Source organism: Halichoerus grypus, chromosome 10 (genome assembly GCF_964656455.1).
Source record: "Halichoerus grypus chromosome 10, mHalGry1.hap1.1, whole genome shotgun sequence".
In the NCBI taxonomy this organism is placed as follows: domain Eukaryota; kingdom Metazoa; phylum Chordata; class Mammalia; order Carnivora; family Phocidae; genus Halichoerus; species Halichoerus grypus.
The window spans coordinates 101,645,769-101,669,469 of NC_135721.1; the positions used below are offsets into that span (position 1 = coordinate 101,645,769).

The window sequence follows — 23,701 nt, forward strand, 5'->3', positions numbered from 1 at the left end:
TACCCTTGGTGAGGGGCACACAAAAGTATTCCAGTGGGATGAAAATACATTGAACTTTCCTGGAGGCCAGACCACGCAGCTTGGAGTTCACCAGAGGGGGCAATTGTAGGTGACAGTTCCAACACAGGTAACTCACTCATTAAAGCCCACCTTACTATTTGCAAGTCGAACCAAATACAAAGAAAAGGCAATTGGCTGAGTGAAAGAATTTACGCTGTCACATGGAGTTTGTCCTGGGGTCCCACACCCACAGGATCATCAAAAAGATGGAGGCTTTCTCTAAACCAGCAAATACTCCCAAACCAACTACCATTTTGAATTTCTTTCTGGTGGCCCCAGTAGCTGTCTTCTTCTTTCATTGATTTTTTTTCTCATAAAGTAAAATAATTTGCTGTAGCTTTGCAGCAAAGGAACAATTTCTCTCTCCTTTCCAGAAACTGGTTGTAAATAAGACCATTGCTTTTTACACAATCTGTCCTATGTTTACCTTTCAGAATAGCACAGCACAGAATACTGCTAAGAAAACTAACCAGAGGGGTGCCTGGGTGACTCAGTTGTTAAGCATCTGCCTTCGGCTCAGGTCATGATCACAGGGTCCTGGGATCGAGCCCCAAATTGGGCTCCCTGCTCCGCAGGAAGCCTGCTTCTCCCTCTCCCACTCCCCCTGCTTGTATTCCCTCTCTTGCTGTGTCTCTCTCTCTGTCAAATAAATAAAATCTTAAAATGAAAAAAAGAAAAGAAAACTAACCAGATTCTGAATTTTTTTTTCAATTTTTAATTTTTTAAAGTAGGCTCCACACCCAACACGGAGCTCAAACTCATGACCCTGAGATCAAGACCTGAGCTGAGATAAAGAGTCAGATGCTTAACTGACTGAGCCACCCAGGCACCTCCTGATTTTATTTTTTTTTTAATAACTCAGAGGGGATATGAGCAGTTAGACATTTACTGGGAGAATTTTAGTGTGTCTTGTTTTTAACTGATTTCTAGACAAGATGGCACATTTTAAAAACTCACACAGAAAATGGGTATAGGACATATTTGTGTAACACTTTAAAATATATGAAGCACTTTTACAATTCTCAAAGCTTATTTCCCCTTCAGAATAATCCAATGATGAGTGCATTTTTTTTATTCCCTTTTTCATACATGAGGAAATGAGGACTCAGAGAGATTTAGAAACCCAAGGTCACACACATCTAGAAGGGAGGAACTTCAGACTCCAAATGCCATGCTCTTTTCTGATGTACCTTATTTATATCCTGTGCAGTGGTTTGGTCTCCTGAGCTGTAAAAGAAACCTGTTTAAATGTGGCTAAATAAAAAAGGATCAAAATTGCCTGAGAGATGCGGTTTAAGCCATCTGAAGACACTGTGCTCCAATCACTCTCTTTCATGTTTTGCCTGAACCCTGCCTGCCACCTGAATAAAAAATGATTAGAGCAGATTGCCACTAAAGAGAATGCTGCTTTCTATCCAGGCAGCAGGGCATGATAAAAGAGATCTTAAGGATTCTGGCAAATTAGAGCTGCAAGTCTGCATTTTTTTAATTTTGTGAGCTGATATAAATCACAGGGACCTGTCAGGGAACATTCAGATGTACTGGGCAATCCAACTTCAGAGATAAGCGAAAAGTAAAAGCAGCTCACTGCACATCATAATTAAAGAGCTAGTTGTCTTCAGCAATTTCAGCTCCTGTGGGATTTTCAACAGGTTTTTTTTTTTTTTTTTTTTTTTTTTTGAGCTTAGAATAAAAGAGAGAGAATCCCAAACAATCATCCTTGAAGTTTTGTAATGGAATGATTTCTTGCGGTAGTGTGCAGGTCACTCAGCTCGTAAGTAAATCACCTGGGTCCTACACTTTCTTCTTCCTGTGTGGATGTCTGGTAAGTCACAACATCACTCTGGGGCCTCAATTTCCTTACCTGGAAGAAGAGTGACTTAATTGAACTATGAGTTCTAACACTAACATTCTGGTGTTCTATGCAATTTCTCATTTCTAAATAGCCATCCACATGTGTATGACTTTCAACTTTAAACGGCCATTTTTAAGTAGTGTTCCTCAGACAGGGAGTCCCTTCAAATGACTGGCAGATGTCCGGGTTACAGATCAAATCAGTTCAGTGAAGCCAGTCCATGTAAAAAAAGGAAATGAAAATTGTGGTTAGCAGGGCAATTATGTTTTGTCTTGCTTCTGCCATCTTCTCTGTGTTGGTTCAAGACTGACATCCACATAGTATTAGTAGGTGGCTTTTCTTGGCATCCCTTGCTCTTCTGTGTGATGACAGCAGACATCTCACCTGAATGTATGCACTATAATCATTTATGACCAGAATGATGCCTCACCCCAGTGGCCCCAGATTGAGAGCCATTCCATTTCATAGGGGACATTCCAGTTTAGCAACTAGATACAGAATTCATGGAATGCAAAGACTTCCCTGGCTCCCTCAGGTTATGACTATCACTTTGAGGGCCTTTACACATATTACTGAACATTTAATACTGAATACGCCATTCATGTCCACAAAACCTCCTACCTTCTTCACAGTAGGCTGTAAGATCTTCAGGCCAGAGATAAGACTTTCTCCTCAAATAGTATAATTCAAACATACAATGAAAGTAAGGGAATGACACAAGCCAACAGCCATGTTCCCTCTAGCTTCATCTAAAATAGGTTTTGCCACATTCACTGATCTTTCCTTATTTTTTATTTTATTTTTTTTAAGATTTTATTTATTTATTTGACAGAGAGAGACACAGGAGAGAGGGAACACAAGCAGGGGGAGTGGGAGAGGGAGAAGCAGGCTTCCCGTAGAGCAGGGAGCCCTATGCGGGGCTCAATCCCAAGACCCTGGGATCATGACCTGAGCCAAAGGCAGACGCTTAACGACTGAGCCACCCAGGCGCCCCTTCCCTATTTTTGTAAAGAAAAAAATGTTACCAAAATAATCAAAGTCTCGTAACTCCTTCCTACTCTCTTCCCTCCCTCTTCGGAGATTGTTTTTGTTTGTTTGTTCTTTGTTTTTTAACTAATGTCTTCCTTTTTTAAGATTTTATTTATTTGACAGAGAGAGACAGTGAGAGGGAGAACACAAGCAGGGGGAGTGGGAGAAGTGGGGGAAGAGACAGTGGGAGAGGGAGAAGCAGACTTCCTGCTGAGCAGGGAGCCCCATGTGGGGCTCGATCCCAGAACACTGGGATCATGACCTGAGCCAAAGGCAGACACTTAACGACTGAGCCACCCAGGAGCCCCTCTTCAAAGATTGTCACGAGGATGAAGTTGGTGTGTCTCTCTCAGCCAGGTTTCCATATTTTATTATATATATGTGAATATCCATAAATAACATTACATGGTGTTTTTAAAATTCACGTACCTGCTATCACATTGCAATTTTACTTGGCACTTAAAGTTGTGTTTTTAAGATTTATCTGCATAGCTATATGTTGATATAACTTACTCATTTCAACTGCTGTATAGTATCATTATGGAAATATAATTCAATTCATCATGTTTCTATTTAGATTTTTTAGATTATCAGATTTCAATTTATTTATTTAGATTTAGATTATCAACTTTTCTCTTTTAAAATTAATGTCCCCTGTCCCTATAAACTAGAGTTTCTCAATGGTGTGTATTTGAAATTAGAGCACTAATTATCTCATTTTTTGTTTTGTTTTTGTTTTTGTTTTTTAGAGAGAGAGAGAGCGAGGGTGGAAAGGGCAGGAGAGAGAGAATCTTAAGCAGGCTTCACGCTCATCCCAGAGCCTGACATGGGGCTCAGTCCCATAACCCTGAGATCATGACCTGAGCCAAAATCAAGAGTCAGATGCTTAATTGACTGAGTCACCCGGATGCCCTAATTATCTCATTTTATCTTTATTGTTAGTAATCTGCCTTTACATCAATATATAGAAATTCAGGTCATGAAAACTGTGATACTTGAATAATTTTCCTTTGGTAAATGTAAATTAAAACCTACTTATAACTGTTCCGGCTATTTTCAGACCATCAGAGTTCCATTTTAACTATCGAAGACACATTTGTGTTTGTATTTTTAGGTGCATAATTTAGGGAAAATAACTATATGAAAAAGCACTAAAATATAAAAAGAAATGGAATACATCTCACTCACCTTTATTCAACATTTCCTATCCCCAAAGAGTAGAAAAATACCTTATTTAGAGTCTTATTTTAACATGTCAAAAATCCAAAACCTTTACCTTTCAACACACTGTGCATTCACATAGTTCCCTTCAGTGCTGTTTGAAATCTAATTCATTTCTTATTATTTCCCATTTCTCCTTTTATTAAACACAGATTTTATGATTAATGCCCTGGAAAATGTCAGAAGATATTTTTAAGAGATAGAGGAAAGTGCTATTATTTCTTCACTGAAATAACATTATAGGGTAACAACCCTGAAAGTGCTAGGATTTCAGCACTAAGGGCAAAATTACAGTAACCTAGCATTACATTGCTCTGGCTGGGGATGATTTATCTGTTTGTTCTGGCATATTACACACAGTGCGAATGGGGCCTGAACCTGCAGAGAGGAATATCTCAATGAAAAATAAAGCATCATTTTAAAATGCAAGGTGACATCCCAAATCAAGAAAAGTAATCCTAAAATATAGTCACTCAACACTTGCTAAAAATAGTTATGAATCCTCCCAACAGACTTCATAGATCAGGTGACCATCATGGCATTCTTTGTGGGGAACTTAGATAATAAACAAGAGGAACCATGGTGTTCAGCTCCTCTGGGAGTTCTTCAAGAGTTATATGTGCTCTTCTTGTCCAGTTTTCCTGTACATTCCTCATTACAAACAAGCAACATTTACCTCTTAGAGGATAATTCCATAGGAGGTAAAAGAGAACAACGGGTGTGATTTATTGTTGTTGTTTTTTCAACACCCAGACCGTTATGCTAAAGATGTAGGTTGCATAGTCAAAATCAATTCTGACTTCCTCTTGTGGTAGCTTACATTCACATCTTTCATTTCCAAAACAAAGAAATAGAATATCTGCCTTAAGATAAATCTTTAAGGAAAAAAATGCTTTTCAACAAGGCTTATTAAATTTTTAGCTGTTGTATGCAATAAGATGAGAGTCAAAAGACAAAGCCCAGAAAATTAAAGGTATTTAAATTTCCCTTTGATTCTTAAAAAAAATTGGAGTGAATCAGAAAGAAGTCCCTCTTTTTGCTTCCCAAAATGCCATCATGGAGGACAGTCAATGGATTAGAATGTTATTTCTGTTACATTGTGTTATTTCTCCAGTTCCAAAAAAACATAATCTTGGCAAATCATGAATCTTTTGAATTCATTACCAAAAAGGAAAAAAAAAAAATGGAAAGGAAAAGAAAATCCACACCCACAACCCACAAAGCATAATAATCCATTGTTTCTCTTCTACTTTCACTCATTTTGATTAGATTCCCCAGGGTTTGAAAACCACATTTCAGTCTGAACAAGAGCTGCTGAAATCTCAGATGGACATTAAAGAAGTCAAAAGGTGCTAAAGCACCCTAACTCAATATAAGGTTACTCAAGCTCCATTTAATTATCATGTAGAATACAGCCAAATAGTCTGGGTTTTGCTTGTTTGTTTGTTTTCAAAATTATTTGAATTTCCTGACAGGGATGCCATTTCAAAGAGCCTCTTATTGGGATAATTTGGGACAAGAATAAAGGGTGTATTTCATTCAAGCATCCTTTATTCACAAGAGCCTAGGAAATAGGCCAAGCAAATTAATATATCCTAGATAAAAATGTCTAGGACTTAATTTAAATACAGCCTAAATGATTAATTAATTAAATCATTAAATAGAGCTCATTTGATCTATTTTGCATGATAACATGCTTTGGAAATAGTCATTAGAAAATCACGTAAATGATGTTCAACCCAAGGGTGAGGTAGAATGGGGGTAATTAATGGCTAGAAAAAAATAAACTAGCATTTATTGAGTACTTATTAAAAGCCACATACTCCTCTATGTCCTTTACATGTATTATCATGTTTATTCCAAACAACAATACTACAACGTAAATATTACTATTACCAGTGCTTTAAATGAGGAAAATTGAGGCAAAAAGAAGTTAAAGAACTTACTCAAGCTGCCATATTGGTAACTGGTGTAGTGGATTCACATAGGAACAACCTGGTTCCAGAGCTGTGCTCTTAATCACCACACTGAGCAAAAGAAGGAGACAAAATTAAATCAAGTATACTTGTAGGTTGTACTTACAGATTTAATATTTAATATTGCTCATTCAAGAACTTTCCTGAAGGTCTCTTCCAAGTAGTCATTTGCAATTTTGCTAGGATGAAGATATGAATGATGGTCACTCTCAGACTGGCAGATGGGAAGGAATTACATAGCAAGTTAGTGAGCCTAACCAAATATCCTCCTCCATGGCTCTGAATTGGCATTCCATTCTTACCCATTGTCACTCATGCTACAGGTGAGTATGTACTTATAAAGTGACACAAAATGGATGATTTCTTTTTGAAAAATGACCTGTAAAATAACATACATGCTGATCTTGATAAAATTAAAATAAGGTTACATATCCAGGCCCGGAGCCTAAAATGTTTGCTTGGTGTTTGTTGACTTATCAAGAGAGAGATTGAGATGAAAAATTCAGTTTATTTTGAGATGTCATTGACGGTTCTTAATCACATTGTGCAAGTAGAATGTTCAGCAATTAGAATCTGATTATATAGTACACTTCTTTGTAAACTGATGACAAAGAGAGTCAGGTGCTCCAGCCCTAGAATGAAACATAAAAGCTTTGTTCCAGAAAGGTTCTCCAACAGCAATAGCTAGAAAAGCTGAGAAGATGAAAAAGAAGTGTTGACAGGCTCATTTTAAGGTCAAATTGGACCTTGATTTTAATAAAGTTCAGAGACAGCTATATCACATTAAAAATACATTTCTCTCCCTTCTTTTTTTTTTTTTTGTGGCTATTATTATGAAAAATGTAACTTTTTTTTTCTTTTTGACCAGGTAATTGTCTCTGATTGAGCTGGTGCTTGTTCATGAACTTCCCTGCTTTTCCTGGGGTGAGGGAGGTAAAAACCTGATTCTGTATGAAATCATCCATTTGTATCACTTTAGAAGTACTCACTCACCTGTAATGTGAGTGACAAAAAGGAAGGAAGGGAGAGAGGGAGGGGAGGAGGGTGGCCAAAATAAGGGAGAGAAAGGAAGGAAGAAGAGAGGAAGGGGGAGGAGGTGAGATTATAACAACTTTGATGACACAAAATATCTTAGAGCCCACATAAGCACAAAGCTAGTGCTGAGCATGTAAAGGTACTCAGCAATTTCTGGTGACCGATTTTCTGTTTCTGGATCCTCCTTTAAACAACAGTTTCTTTTGAACATCTCTACCACTCCTAACCTTCTTGCATTGCTACTGTAAGTGAAGAAAAACAAATATTTCAGAGTGTGCAGGGGAATGGGAGGAGCAGCTAAATCCTGCATCGGTTTGACAGGTAATTAACTAGTGAAAGAAAAAGCAGAAGAGAATGGATTGAGATAGGAACAAGGCACCTTCCAGGAAGGGTAGCACAACTTCTATTCAAAATATAAACTGGATCTAAACACCAAGACATAAAGATGTAGAAGTGCTTACATGTATTTTTAAAATGTCTTTGAGAAAGATGAAGCGTTATTTTCGCTTGCTGATAAGCTACAGTGTGAATTTCAAGTAATAGTTATTTCTCAACTTTTGCTCATGGATGTTACGATGCCAATCTCAGGATTTCAGGCTGTGTGTGTGTGTGTGTGCACGCGCACACATGATAACACACATATATATGCATACACATGCACACACATATGTATCTATATAGACACACAATATGTATATGTATGGATACACACATATACACATATGTATATATATGCATGCACACACACACACACACATATATATATATAATTTCTTTCTCAAGAGAGGAGTGGGCATTATCTTCTATTTTCTGAGAAAGGCCCTGACAACCTAGATGTGAAATTTAGTTCCCAGGCCAGTCTTAGGCTGGGCTGCCCTCCAGTCCCCTCCTTACCTGTGCTCTGATTCAGTTCCCATGACAGTGGGGCTGTCCCTCACCTGCTGTGTTTCTCAGGCTCCCACTGCAGCACTTTACTACAGGGTTCAGCCAATGGGAGACTTGGTGAGAGTTTGGAACAAGGGAAGGAGGAAAGGAGGGCGTCTCTTCTCTCTGGCTCCTGCTAGCAACAAGCCTAAAGGCCAGCATCCCCTAAGTCTCTGCAGCCAAGGCATGCTGCAGGTCTCCTGCTCCCAGGTGGGACACCACTTTCCTCTTTGGCCCCTTTGTCCTCCAGTATCTGTGCAACCAATTCCCTGACCCTGAGTAAAATATTATAAAATATTATAAAAACAATTCTGTTTTCCTGACAAAATGTTGCCTGATCCAGATTTCACGAAGTTGGGTCCAATGCCACATCATTCATAAAAAAAAAAAAAAAAAAAAAAAAAAAAAAAGTCTTTTGCTAAAATACAAACAAAAATACATATTAAACTATACATTCATTTATCTTAAACTATATGTTATATTTTCAGCAATGGCTTGTCTTTCTTTTAAAAAACCTATTCCAACCTATATTTTAATGTTTATCTGAGATTATCTTGTTAGCAAGTCCCACTTCAGATCGGGTTTGGGTGCATACAGAGAATAGTTTACTTATTCCTTGATTATGGCATTTGCCATAATTTATATTATAGTTTAATTTTCATTATCTTCTTCCATGCCTGACACTTAACTGGATTATAAATACTTGGAGGGCAGGAGGCACCAGGCCTAAATCTAATATTTAATCTCAAAAAGTAGAATAGAAATGTTCATGTAGTATATTATCACTAAGTGTTGGTAGAATTAAATAGTGGTTAGGAAGAAATGACCAGCTTCTGGATGCACGGTTCTGGTTTTTATCAGGTCCTCATGAAGAATGAACTATTTACATAAGAACTAATCCCCAATTCCTTCAGCTGGATGTGTATAATCTTTCTTGGTGATGCAAATTTAACTTGAGTTGTGTTGCTTGATAAAGTATATAATGTGTTCTGTAGAGATGGAAACTGCTGCTTTTTATACAGAAACTCAGCACAGATTAAAAGCTCCAAGCCAGATACCAAGTCTAACACTGATGGCCTCAAGGCTTTTTGGTTTTGGTCTAACGTTTCTGCCTCAAATCGAGTTATTTCAGTTTATGTCATGATCTTAGTTTGGATTCCCCAGAAGCAGACCGTGAAACAAGGATCCAAGTACAGTGATAATTAATTTATTAAGGAGGTGATCAAATGAAGCACACTGATAAGGACTGAGGAAGTGAGGCAGGGAAGGGAATGGAGCCAACAGATGGTGTGTTAAACCAGGTACTACTGTGGGTGCCGGGGGCTCCATCCTGCTGGAGAACACTTAATGAGACAGGGGGCAAGGAGCTGAGGTTTTCCCATCAAGTCTGGTCCATCCCTAGTTGAGGGCAGCTACCAGGGCTTTAACTCCATGGCTCATCTAGCCAATCCCATGCATAGGACACACATGCACCTCAGAGAAGACAAAGCCTTTATACAGAGGGCTGCAGGTTCTTGCAGTGCAAAGCCATTGGTTATTACAGGAAGGTAAGCGGCAAGGAGAAATGGAATGGATACTGACAGCATCTTCTATAAAGATGGAAGATTATGTATATGTTCAACATTCAACACAATGTTTCATATATACATGAGCCTGTCTCCGTGTTTATGTGTAGAAATAGTGAGTAGGTGTACATTTTTTTCAACCTAAGATCTATATTGAAAAGACAATGTAAGATGAGGAACACATGTAATATCATCCTTCTCTGAATGTCCAAGGCCTTTTACCTGATTCTTTGAAAATACACTTGAGAATTGCTACCTTGTGTTACTGACTCAAATAAGCATACCTAAATGAGTTTCTTTGTACATAACCTGTGCTTCTATTTAATTTTTGTATATCCCACCGCACATGACACAATATTTTGAATATACCAGATCCTCAAATATTCAGTTGCTGGATGAAATGTGTAGTAGACTAGGCTGTTGTGTGGCAATTTACTTCCTCCCTTTTAACTGCAAGGGAGGGGTTACTTCTGTGCTGTGTTGTTGTGGGGCTTGGCAATGAGACTTCCTCAGGCCACATCATGGGGAGGCTGTAGCTCCCACCACTTGATTTGGGCTTGGCTATGTGACTTTCTTTGCTCAGTGGGATGTTAGTACGTGTGCTTAACATGTGCTTCATGGTTGGGGATGGACTCTCACAATTCTACATATCTACATGAAAAGAATCCTCCCTCAGGTAACTACTGGTTTGAGGAAAATGGGAAACTCCACTCTGCAGCTTTCAGCCAAACCCAAAGTCAATCCTTGATCAGCCTACCCCACAGATACATAACTAGAATAAATAACTCTTTTAAAACACTGACCTTGGGAGGGGCGGAGCAAGATGGCGGAGGAGTAGGAGACCTGGATTTCGTCTCCTCTCAGGAATTCAGCTGGATAGGGATCAAACCATTCTGAACACCTACAAACTCAACAGGAGATTGAAGAAAAGAATAGCAACAACTCTCTGAACAGAAAAGCGACCACCTTCTGGAAGGTAGGACGTGCGGAGAAGTGAATCCCAGGCGATATTCCGGAGGATAGATGGCGGGGGAGGGGCCTCCGTCGGCCGCTTCTGGCAAGTGATAGAGCCCCGGAGCACAAAATCGGAACTTTTAGAAGTCTGCTCTGCTGAGGGACGTCACTCTGGTGGCTAAGTGGGGGGTGGAACCCTCGTGGGACAGTGTGGTCTCAGGACCCTCGGGGTCACAGAAAGACCGGGGGTGCCTGAGTGTGGCAGAGCTCCCAGGTATCGGAGCAGGGAAGCCGGCTGCAGAGACGGAGCCCAGGCGCGGGCTCTAGCTCGGGGTTGCCATAAACCGTGATCTGCGGCACAGTCGGGCCACTGCTCCTCCAGCAGGGACCCAACAAGTGGCAGATCCGGGGAGACTCCCCTTCCTCCCCCGGGAGGAGTGGCACGGGAGCGCACCGCAGGGATCTGCTGGGTTTGGAGACTCCACACGGGGTCGGGTGCCAGAGATAGAAACGCGCAGTCACAGGCCGGGTGAGCACGGAGTGTGGCCGGTGACCGGGGAGACGGGAGTGATTGACTGCTTTTCTCTGGGGGCTCACTGAGGAGCGGGACCCCAAGTTCTCGACACCTCCGGGGCGGAGACTGGGAGGCCGCCATTTTCACTCTCCGCCTCCAAAGCTGTACGGAAAGCTTGCAGGGAACAAAAGCTCCCGAGAGCAAACCCGAGCAGATTACTTAGCCCGGACCGGCAAGGGCGGGGCAATTTTGCCTCCGGCAAAGACATTTAGGAACCACGGCAACAGGCCCCTCCCCCAGAAGATCAGCGAGAACAGCCAGCCAAGACCAAGTTTACTGATCAATGAGAACGGCAGAACTCCAGCGCTGGGGGAATGCTGCACATAGAATTGATGGCTTTTTTACCATGATTCTTTAGTTTTCAAAGTTAATTTTTTTTTAATTGTCTTTTTTTCTTTTTTCTTTTTTTTGAATTTTTCTTTTTCCCTTTTTCAACCAACATCCTATCAATCCCTTTTTTAAAAAAACATTTTTATTTTTCATTTTTAGAGTCATATTCTATCCCTTCATAGTAGTTAACCCATATTTTTGGCATATATATATAAGTTGTTCTCTCTTTAAAATTTTGAGATAGTTTCTTCTAACAGATCAAAATATACTCTAAATCTCTAGTGTATGGTTTTTTTCTGCTCCCCTGCCTGATCACATTCTCTTCCTTTTTTTTTTAATCTTCTTCTTTTTTCAAACAACTCATCAATTCCTTTTATAAAATTTTTTATAATTTCAATCTTTACAGTCATATTCCATCCTTTCATCATATCAACCCTTATTTTTGTACATATATAAGTTTTTCTTTCTTTAAAATTTTGGGAGGCACTTTCTTTTAACAGACCAAAATACACCCAAAATCTAGTGTGTGGCACTGATCTATAAACCAGCCTGATCATATTTGATCACATTCTGTTTTTGTTTTGTTTTGTTTTGTTCTGTTTTTGTTTGTTTTTATCTTTATCTTTATCTTTTTCTTTTTCTTTTTTTCTTTTTCTTTTTGCTCTCTTTCCCTTTCTTTTCCCACTGCTTCAGGTCTTTTCTGATTTGTTTACAGTATATTTTCTGGGGACGTTGTTACCCTGCTAGCATTTTGTTCTCTCATTAATCTATTCTCCTCTGCACAAAATGACAAGACGGAAAAAATCACCTCAACAAAAAGAACAAGAGGTAGTGCCGACTGCCAGGGACCTACTCAATATGGACATTAGTACGATGTCAGATCTAGAGTTCAGAATCATCACTTTAAAGATACTAGCTGGGCTTGAAAAAAGCATGGAAGTTATTAGAGAAACCCTTTCTGGAGAAGTAAAAGAACTAAAATCTAACCAAGTAGAAATCAAAAAGGCTATTAATGAGGTGCAATCAAATATGGGGGCGCTAACTGCTAGGATAAATAAGGCAGAAGAGGGAATCAGTGAGATAGAAGACCAAATGATGGAAAATAAAGAAGCTGAGAAAAAGAGAGATAAACAACTACTGGATCACGAGGGCAGAATTCGAGAGATAAACGATACCATAAGACGAAACAACATTAGAATAATTGGGATCCCAGAAGAAGAAGAAAGAGAGGGGCAGAAGGTATAATGGAGCAAATTATAGCAGAGAACTTCCCTAATTTGGGGAAGGAAACAGGCATCAAAATCCAGAAAGCACAGAGAGCCCCTCTCAAAATCAATAAAAATAGGTCAACACCCTGACATCTAATAGTAAAACTTACGAGTCTCAGAGACAAAGAGAAAATCCTGAAAGCAGCTCGGGAGAAGAGATCTGTAACCTACAATGGTAGAAACATTAGATTGGCAACAGACTTATCCACAGAGACCTGGCAGGCCAGAAAGGACTGGCAGGACATATTCAGAGCACTAAATGAGAAAAATATGCAGCCAAGAATACTATATCCAGCTAGGCTGTCATTGAAAATTGAAGGAGAGATCAAAAGCTTCCAGGACAAACAAAAACTAAAGGAATTTGCAAACACGAAACCAGCCCTCCAAGAAATCTTGAAAGGGGTCCTCTAAGCAAAGAGAGAGCCTAAAAGCAACATAGACCAGAAAGGAACACAGACAATATACAGTAACAGTCACTTTACAGGCAATGCAATGGCACTAAATTCCTATCTTTCAATAGTTACCCTGAATGTAAATGGGCTAAATGCCCCAATCAAAACACACACGCTATCAGATTGGATTAAAAAACAAGACCCATTGATATGCTGTCTGCAAGAGACTCATTTTAGACCCAAAGACACCCCCAGATTGAAAGTGAGGGGGTGGAAAACCATTTACCATGCTAATGGACACCAAAAGAAAGCTGGGGTGGCAATCCTTATATCAGACAAATTAGATTTTAAACCAAAGACTGTAATAAGAGATGAAGAAGGACACTATATCCTACTTAAAGGGTCTATCCAACAAGAAGATCTAACAATTGTAAATATCTATGCCCCTAACATGGGAGCAGCCAATTATATAAGGCAATTAATAACAAAAGCAAAGAAACACATCGACAACAATACAATAATAGTGGGGTACTTTAACACCCCCCTCACTGAAATGGACAGATCATCTAAGCAAAAGATCAACAAGGAAATAAAGACTTTAAATGACACACTGGACCAAATGGACTTCACAGACATATTCAGAACATTCCATCCCAAAGCAATGGAATACACATTCTTCTCTAGTGCCCATGGAACATTCTCCAGAATCGATCACATCCTAGGTCATAAATCAGGTCTCAACTGATACCAAAAGACTGGGATCATTCCCTGCCTATTTTCAGACCACAATGCTTTGAAACTAGAACTCAATCACAAGAGGAAAGTCGGAAAGAACTCAAATACATGGAGGCTAAAGAGCATCCTACTAAAGAATGAATGGGTCAACCAGGAAATTAAAGAAGAATTAAAAAAATTCATGGAAACCAATGAAAATGAAAACACAACTATTCAAAATCTTTGGGATGCACCAAAGGCAGTCCTAAGAGGAAAGTATATAGTAATAGAAGCCTTTCTCAAGAAACAAGAAAGGTCTCAAGTACACAACCTAAACCTACACCTAAAGGAGCTGGAGAAAGAACAGCAGATAAAGCCTAAACCCAGCAGGAGAAGAGAAATAATAAAGATCAGAGCAGAAATCAATGAAATAGAAACTAAAAGAACAGTAGAACAGATCAACGAAACTAGGAGCTGGTTCTTTGAAAGAATTAACAAGATTGATAAACCCCTGGCCAGAGTTATCAAAAAGAAAAGAGAAATGACCCAAATCAACAAAATCATGAATGAAAGAGGAGAGATCACAACCAACACCAAAGAAATACAAACAATTATAAGAACATATTATGAGCAACTCTATGCCAGCAAATTAGATAACCTGGAAGAAATGGATGCATTCCTAGAGATGTATCAACTACTAAAACTGAACCAGGAAGAAATAGAAAACCTGAACAGACCTATAACCACTAAGGAAATTGAAGCAGTCATCAAAAATCTCCCAAAACACAAAAGCCCAGGGCCAGATGGCTTCCCAGGGGAATTCTACCAAACATTTCAAGAAGAATTAATACCTATTCTTCTGAAACTGTTCCAAAAAATAGAAATGGAAGGAAAACTTCCAAACTCATTTTATGAGGCCACCATTACCTTGATCCCAAAACCAGACAAAGACCCCATCAAAAAGGAGAATTACAGACCAATATCCCTGATGAACATGGATGCAAAAATTCTCACCAAAATACTAGCCAAATGGATACAACAGTACATTAAAAGGATTATTCACCACGACCAAGTCGGATTTATCCCTGGGCTGCAAGGTTGGTTCAACATCCGCAAATCAATCAGTGTGATACAATACATTAATCAAAGAAAAAAGAAGAACCATATGATCCTCTCAATAGATGCAGAAAAAGCATTTGACAAAGTACAGCATCCTTTCTTGCTCAAAACTCTTCAGAGTATAGGGATAGAGGGTACATACCTCAATATCATAAAAGCCATCTATGAAAAACCTACAGCGAATATCCTTCTCAATGGGGAAAAACAGAGAGCTTTCCCCCTAAGGTCAGGAACGCGGCAGGGATGGCCACTATCACCACTGCTGTTCAACATAGTATTGGAAGTCCTAGCCACAGCAATCAGACAACAAAAAGAAATAAAAGGCATCCAAATTGGCAAAGAAGAAGTCAAACTCTCACTCTTTGCAGATGATATGATACTTTATGTGGAAAATCCCAAAGACTCCACCCCAAAACTGCTAGAACTCATACAGGAATTCAGTAAAGTGGCAGGATACGAAATCAATGCACAGAAGTCAGTGGCATTCCTATACACCAACAACAAGACAGAAGAAAGAGAAATTAAGGAGTCGATCCCATTTACAATTGCACCCAAAACCATAAGATACCTAGGAATAAATCTAACCAAAGAGGCAAAGGATCTGTACTCAGAAAACTATAACATACTCATGAAAGAAATTGAGGAAGACACAAAAAAATGGAAAAACTTTCCATTTTTTCCAATCCATGCTCATGGATTGGAAGGACAAAATTGTGAAGATGTCAATGCTACCTAGAGCAATCTACACATTCAATGCAATCCCCATCAAAATACCATCCACTTTTTTCAAAGAAATGGAACAAATAATCCTAAAATTTGTATGGAACCAGAAAAGACCCCGCATAGCCAGAGGAATGTTGAAAAAGAAAAGCAAAGCTGGCGGCATCACAATTCCGGACTTCCAGCTCTACTACAAAGCTGTCATCATCAAGACAGTATGGTACTGGCACAAAAACAGGCACATAGGTCAATGGAACAGAATAGAGAGCTCAGAAATGGACCCTCAACTCTATGGTCAACTAATCTTTGACAAAGCAGGAAAGAATGTCCAATGGAAAAAAGACAGTCTCTTCAACAAATGGTGTTGGGAAAATTGGACAGCCACATGCAGAAGAATGAAACTGGACCATTTCCTTACACCACACACAAAAATAGACTCCAAATGGTTGAAAGACCTCAATGTGAGACAGGAGTCCATCAACATCCTAAAGGAGAACGCAGGCAGCAACCTCTTCGACCTCAGCCGCAGCAACTTCTTCCTAGAAACATCACCAAAGGCAAGGGAAGCAAGGGCAAAAATGAACTATTGGGACTTCATCAAGATAAAAAGCTTTTGCAAAGCAAAGGAAACAGTCAACAAAACCAAAAGACAACTGACAGAATGGGAGAAGATATTTGCAAATGACATATCAGATAAAGGGCTAGTATCCAAAATCTATAAAGAATTTATTAAACTCAACACCCAAAGAACAAAGAATCCAATCAAGAAATGGGCAGAAGACATGAACAGACATTTTTCTAAAGAAGACATCCAAATGGCCAACAGACACATGAAAAAGTGCTCAATATCACTCAGCATCAGGGAAATCCAAATCAAAACCTCAGTGAGATACCACCTCACACCAGGCAGAATGGCTAAAATTAACAAGTCAGGAAACAACAGATGTTGGCGGGGATGCGGAGAAAGGGGAACCCTCCTACACTGTTGGTGGGAATGCAAGCTGGTGCAGCCACTCTGGAAAACAGTATGGAGGTTCCTCAAAAAGTTGAAAATAGAGCTACCATATGATCCAGCAATTGCACTACTGGGTATTTACCCCAAAGATACAAATGTAGGGATCTGAAAGGGTACATGCCCCCCGATGTTTATAGCAGCAATGTCCACAATAGCCAAACTGTGGAAAGAGCCAAGATGTCCATCGACAGATGAATGGATAAAGAAGAAGTGGTATATATATACAATGGAATATTATGCAGCCATCAAAAGGAATGAGATCTTGCCATTTGCAACGACGTGGATGGAACTGGAGGGTATTATGCTGAGCGAAATAAGTCAAACAGAGAAAGACATGTATCATATGACCTCACTGATATGAGGAATTCTGAATCTCAGGAAACAAACTGAGGGTTGCTGGAGTGGGGGGTGGGGTGGGAGGGATGGGGTGACTGGGTGATGGACACTGGGGAGGGTATGTGCTCTGGTAAGCGCTGTGAATTGTCAAGACTGTTGAATCACAGATCTGTACCTCTGAAACAAATAATGCAATATATGTTAAGAAAGAAAAAAAAAAAAGAAGAAGAATGTAGCAGGAGGGGAAGAATGAAGGGGGGGAAATCGGAGGGGTAGATGAACCATTAGAGACGGTGGACTCTGAAAAACAAACTGAGGGTTCTAGAGGGGAGGGGAGTGGGAGGATGGTTTAGCCTGGTGATGGGTATTGAGGAGGGCACGTTCTGCTTGGAGCACTGGGTGTTATGCACAAACAATGAATCATGCAACACTATATCTAAAACTAATGATGTAATGTATGGGGATTAACATAACAATAAAAAAATTTTTAAAAAAAGAAATAAAAAAATAAAACTATAAAAAAAATAAATAAAACACTGACCTTGGAGATTTTGTTACATGGCATGATTATGGTGATAGCTAACTGATACAGAAAGTAAGTAAGCAAATCCTTTAATATTGGAGCAGGACAATATTGGTTATAATACAGTTACTTTTTGTAAAATATTAGACCTACAAATGCACAAATTATTTTAATATGCTAATATTCTCCCAAAAATAGTAATTGATTCAAACCTTTATAAATATGCAAAGTAATAAAAATGAGGTTAGAAAAGTAGTGAAAAACAACACAAACTAGAAATCCTTCTTTAGTTGTAACAAAGAAGTTTAAACAGCACACACATAGGATATACAAAATATATAACATGAAACATTTTATTCAAGCCTAGCTTTTCAAGTCTCAAGTCCCATTTTATAATCTTACAGAGATCTTTGCTAATCACCCTATTTAATCCTGTCCCCATTTAACCCTTCTTATCATTATACATAACCCCATTCTCTCTTCTTTGTTAGCATTTGTTATATCCCAAAGTTCTCTTGCTTATTTATTTATTATCTTTGTCTTTCACTAGAGTGTAGTAGCCTTACTAAGATGAGGTCTTGTCTTTGTTATCTTTGTGTTCCAGCATCTAAAAATGACATCTGGTACATGGTAGGTAGCCAATAAATGGCTGTTTATAAAGTTAATGTCTAATAGCTACCAATAGTAGGTATTACTTTCCATATATAAGTTATTCTGGAGGCATTTTTGCTAACTTCTAGTTTTGAATTTCTGCTCAATCAATTTAGTAAAAGCACCAACCTTCATAATAAGGTGTTGCTGGATGCTTGGTTGAATAGTTCAAGCTGCATTACATTGAAGTTTTGAACAGAGGGTCTTTTTTGTGTGTGTGCTTAGATTCTAGTGAAATGTGTGCACTGGTTTCAGGTATCTGTGCCTCATCTTAGTGGAACTACACAAAAATGATGGGGAAATTACCCACAAGCACACTTAGCCTTTATTGGATTTTTCTGATCTTGTTATTCATATCCTCTGGCAGCTGGCTCCAAAACAAGCAAAGGAGGACTACATTCCAAATTGCATTTTTAAAATGTGAATATTGTGCTTGTTACTTTATGTTTTATGCATTGTTTGCAAATAGGAAATACGGTTACCTCATATTTTATGGATTTGCTTTGGAAAATGATTTCAAAGAAACTTCAACATTAGGAGCATAGAACTTAGCTCTAGCATTTTTGTATGCCTCATTTTTTTCCCATGCCATCTATTTTCTTAATAAAGAGGATAAGTTAAAGTTATTCCTTACCCTTTGGCCTCATTACTGTAAACTGGTGGGGACTAGATTTGAATTTTATAACTTAATAAATATGTACTTACTGATAAACTGGAAAAAGCTCTGTATGGGCCCTGAATTCAAGAGGTACAACATTTTTGTTCAAAATATATCAAGGCAAATTTTGCCTACATGATGACATGTGAAAGGAATCTTGGGCAAAAATTACACATTGTCATATAATTGCAGATTTAGGGCCAAGTTGATCAAAATTTCTGCCAGCAATGTGACTAAGCTAAAAGGGCCAATTTCAACTATGGGTAACACTATATTTTGGAGTACAGTTTTCCTTTTTTGCTTATGTTACTGAAATCTTGGTACATCTTTTCAGTAGTAGCTTATCTTTCTATGATAGGTTAGTTCTATTGCTATAGGTTTCAACTGAAAGCTGGAAGTGTATCTTTCTCTTTCCACCACATCTTATATTGTCCCCACTCTGCCTGTCATTGTTATATCCCCCATTTTCTTTCCTTTAAGACACTTACTGTTCTCAGACATTTTTCTTCCTCATTTACTTGTTTGCCTTTTTTTATTTTGTTATCTATATCTGCATTAGAATATAAATTCACAAAAGCAGGAATTTGTCTATATTTTCTTCTTTGTGTTTGCAACTTTGTGTTTGCAATGTAATACCCAATAAAATGTGTGGAATTTTTACAACTCAACCATAAAAAGAAAAATAAATTCAATTTAAAATGGGCAAAAGATTTGAATAGACAACTTTCCAAAGAAGATATAAAATGGACAATAAGGACATGAAGAGATGTTCAAGATCATTAATCATTAAAGGAATGCAAATCAAAACCATCATATGATACCACTTCACATACACTAGAATGGCTATAATCAAAAGAACAGATAATAACAAGTGTTGAACAGGATTTAAATAAATTATAATCCTCTACATTATTGGTAGAAATGTAATTACGACAGTGCATCCATTTTGAAAAACAGTTCTTCAGTTCTTTAAAACTTTAATCATAGAATTAGCATATGACCTAGTATTTCCACTCCTAGGCATATACTCAAGAGAACTAAAAATATGTATCCACACAAAAATTTGTACATGAATGTTCACAGCAGCATTATTCATAATGCCAAAAATTCAAACAACTGAAATGTTCATCAATTGATGAGTGGATAAACAAAATGTGGTATATCCATAGGATGGAATATTATTTGGCCATAGAAAGGAAAGAAGTACTGATACATAGTACAACATGGATGACACTTGAACATACAATATTAAGTGAAAGAAGCCAGACACAAAAAGTTACATATTGTATAATTCCATTCATATGAAATGTCTAGAATATGTAAATCCATAAATACAGAAGGTAAATTAGTAGGTGCCAGAGGCTAGGGGAACAGAAGAATGGGATCCACTATTAAAGGGTATGGTAGCTTTTTTACGGATGATGAAAATGTTCTGGAATTAGAGAGTCATGATGATTGCAAGACTTTGTGAAATATTCTAAATAATACTAAATTATACACTTCAAAATAATGAATTTTATGAGGTATCAATTACATCTCAATAATGAAAAATGTAAAATAAAGTCAATAATAGTAAGAACTGTTATTAGGATGCTTTTATTCTAGGTATCATGCTAAGAGCTTTATACACAACATTATTACTGCTATACAACTCTATAAGGAAGACTATTATTGCACACATTTTGTAGAAATTAGTAGTTAGAATGATTAAATAACTTGTCCAAGGCCACAGAGCTAAGCACTGGTGGTACTGGGGATAGTGGGAATAGAACCTAAGCAGCACATCTGGCTCCTGAGCTGGGGTGACTGCATGTGCTGGAATACTACAGCCAGAAAGATATATTTTTGTTGTCATCATATTTATTGGGATATGTGCTTGCATTTTGCCTCAACTTTCCTGGTAAAATAATTCTTTGAACTTTTTTGGGCTCATGAGGATAGTAAATATTTATAGAGTGATTTACAAATACAAACAGCATAAAATAACTCAGTATATTTAGACCATAGTTTTTGAGGCAAACAAATTAATTTAAAAAGTTTCAAAGATTTTCATGGAAGATTGGAGGAATGGAATAAAATGGTGAATTTGGGGAAATAAAATCTAGACAATTATAATAGCCATGTTCATTTTTATATTCAGGAATGCATTTACTTTGATAAAAACTATAAGACTCTGATTCCAGCACTGGTCTTTTTTTATTATTATTATGTTATGTTAATCACTATACATTACACCATTAGCCTTTGATGCAGTGTTCCCTGAATCATTGTTTGCCCATAACACCTAGCACTCCATGCAGCACGTGCCCTCCCCCAACCCATCACCAGGCTAACCCATCCCCCCACTGCCATCTCCTCTATAACCCCCAGTTTGTTTCTCAGAGTCCATAGTCTCTCATGGTTCATCTCCCCCTCCGATTTCCCCCCCTTCATTCTTCCCTTCCTGCTATCTTCTTCTTCTTCTTCTTTTTTTTTTTTTTTAACATATAATGTATTATTTGTTTCAGAAGTACAGGTCTGTGATTCAACAGTCTTACACAATTCACAGCGCTCACCATAGCACATACCCTCCCCAATGTCTATCACCCAGCCACCCCATCCCTCCCACTCCCCACCACTCCAGCAACCCTCAGTTTGTTTCCTGAAATTAAGAATTCCTCATATCAGTGAGTTGTTCATATGATACATGTCTTTCTCTGATTGACTTATTTCGCTCAGCATAATACCCTCCAGTTCTATCCATGTCGTTGCAAATGGCTAGATTTCATTCCTTTTGATGGCTTCATAATATTCCATTGTGTGTGTGTGTGTATATATATATATATATATATATATATATATCACATCTTCTTTATCCATTCATCTGTCGATGGACATCTTGGCACTTTCCATAGTCGGCTATTGTGGACATTGCTGCTATAAACATTGGGGTGCACATACCCCTTCAGATCCCTACATTTGTATCTTTGGGGTAAATACCCAGTAGTGCAATTGCTGGGTCGTAGGGTAGCTCTATTTTCAACTTTTTGAGGAATCTCCATACTGTTTTCCAGAGTGGGTGCAACAGCTTGCATTTGCACCAACAGTATAAGAGGGTTCCCCTTTCTCTGCATCCCAGCCAACATCTGTTGTTTCCTGACTTGTTAATTTTAGCCATTCTGCCTGGTGTGAGGTGGTATCTCACTGAGGTTTTGATTTGGATTTCCCTGATGCTGAGCGATGTTGAGCACTTTTTCATGTGTCTGTTGGCCATTTGGATGTCTTCTTTGGAAAAATGTCTGTTCATGTCTTCTGCCCATTTCTTGATTGGATTGTTTGTTCTTTGGGTGTTGAGTTTAATAAATTCTTTATAGATTTTGGATACTAGCCCTTTATCTGATATGTCATTTGCAAATATCTTCTCCCATTCTGTCGGTTGTCTTTTGGTTTTATTGACTGTTTCTTTTGCTATGCAAAAGCTTTTTATCTTGATGAGGTCCCAATAGTTCATTTTTACTCTTGCTTCCTTTGCCTTTGGTGATGTTTCTAGGAAGAAGTTGCTCCCACTGAGGTCGAAGAGGTTGTTGCCTGTGTTCTCCTTTAGGATGTGGATGGACTCCTGTCTCACATTGAGGTCTTTCAACCGTTTGGAGTCTATTTTTGTGTGTGGTGTTAAGGAAATGGTCCAGTTTCATTCTTCTGCATGTGGCTGTCCAATTTTCCCAACACTATTTGTTGAAGAGATTGTCTTTTTTCCATTGGACATTCTTTACTGCTTTGTCGAAGATTAGTTGACCATAGAGTTGAGGGTCCATTTCTGGGCTCTCTATTCTGTTCCATTGATCTATGTGTCTGTTTTTGTGCCAGTACCATACTGTCTTGATGATAACAGCTTTGTAATAGAGCTTGAAGTCTGGAATTGTGATGCCGCCAGCTTTGCTTTTCTTTTTCAACATTCCTCTGATTTTTTGGGGTCTTTTCTGATTCCATAGAACTTTTAGGATTATTTGTTCCATTTCTTTGAAAAAAGTGGATGGTATTTTAATAGGGATTGAGTTGAATGTGTAGATTGCTCTAGGTAGTATTGACAACTTCACAATATTTGTTCTTCCAATCCACGAGCCTGGAACGTTTTTCCATTTCTTTGTGTCTTCCTCAATTTCTTTCATGAGTATTTTATAGTTTTCTGAGTACAGATTCTTTGCCTCTTTGGTTAGATTTATTCTTAAGTATCTTATACTTTTGGGTGCCATTGTAAATGGGATTGACTCCTTAATTTCTCTTTCTTCTGTCTTGGTGGTGGTGTATGGGAATGCTACTGATTTCTGTGCATTGATTTTCTATCCTGCCACTTGACTGAATTCCTGTATGAGTTCTAGCAGTTTTGGGGTGGAGTCTTTTGGGTTTTCCACATAAAGTATCATATCATCTGCAAAGAGTGAGAGTCAAACTCTCACTTCTTCCTTGCTGATTCAGATGCCTTTTATTTCTTTTTGTTGTCTGATTGCTGTGGCTAGGACTTCTAATACTATGTTGAATAGCAGTGGTGATAGTGGACATCCCTGCCGTGTTCCTGACCTTAGCAGGAAAGCTCTCAGTTTTTCCCCATTGAGAATGATATTCACTGTGGGTTTTTCATAGACGGCTTTTATGATATTGAGGTATGTACCCTCTATCCCTATACTCTGAAGAGTTTTGATCTCGAAAAGATGCTGTACTTTGTCAAATGCTTTTTCTGCATCTATTGAGAGGATCATATGGTTCTTGTTCTTTCTTTGATTAATGTATTGTATCACACTGATT

At 38.3% G+C, this 23,701-nt stretch overlaps 1 long non-coding RNA gene across 1 annotated transcript in view; it reads right to left on the reverse strand.

Annotated features, from left to right (window-relative positions):
• LOC118534580 (uncharacterized) overlaps positions 1 to 23,701 on the reverse strand; it is a 569,730-nt gene that overhangs the window by 129,577 nt on the left and 416,452 nt on the right. Inside the window, exon 3 of the long non-coding RNA XR_013441946.1 lies at positions 6,112 to 6,192. This is a non-coding gene — a long non-coding RNA (uncharacterized LOC118534580). The remainder of the gene's footprint in view (positions 1 to 6,111; positions 6,193 to 23,701) is intronic.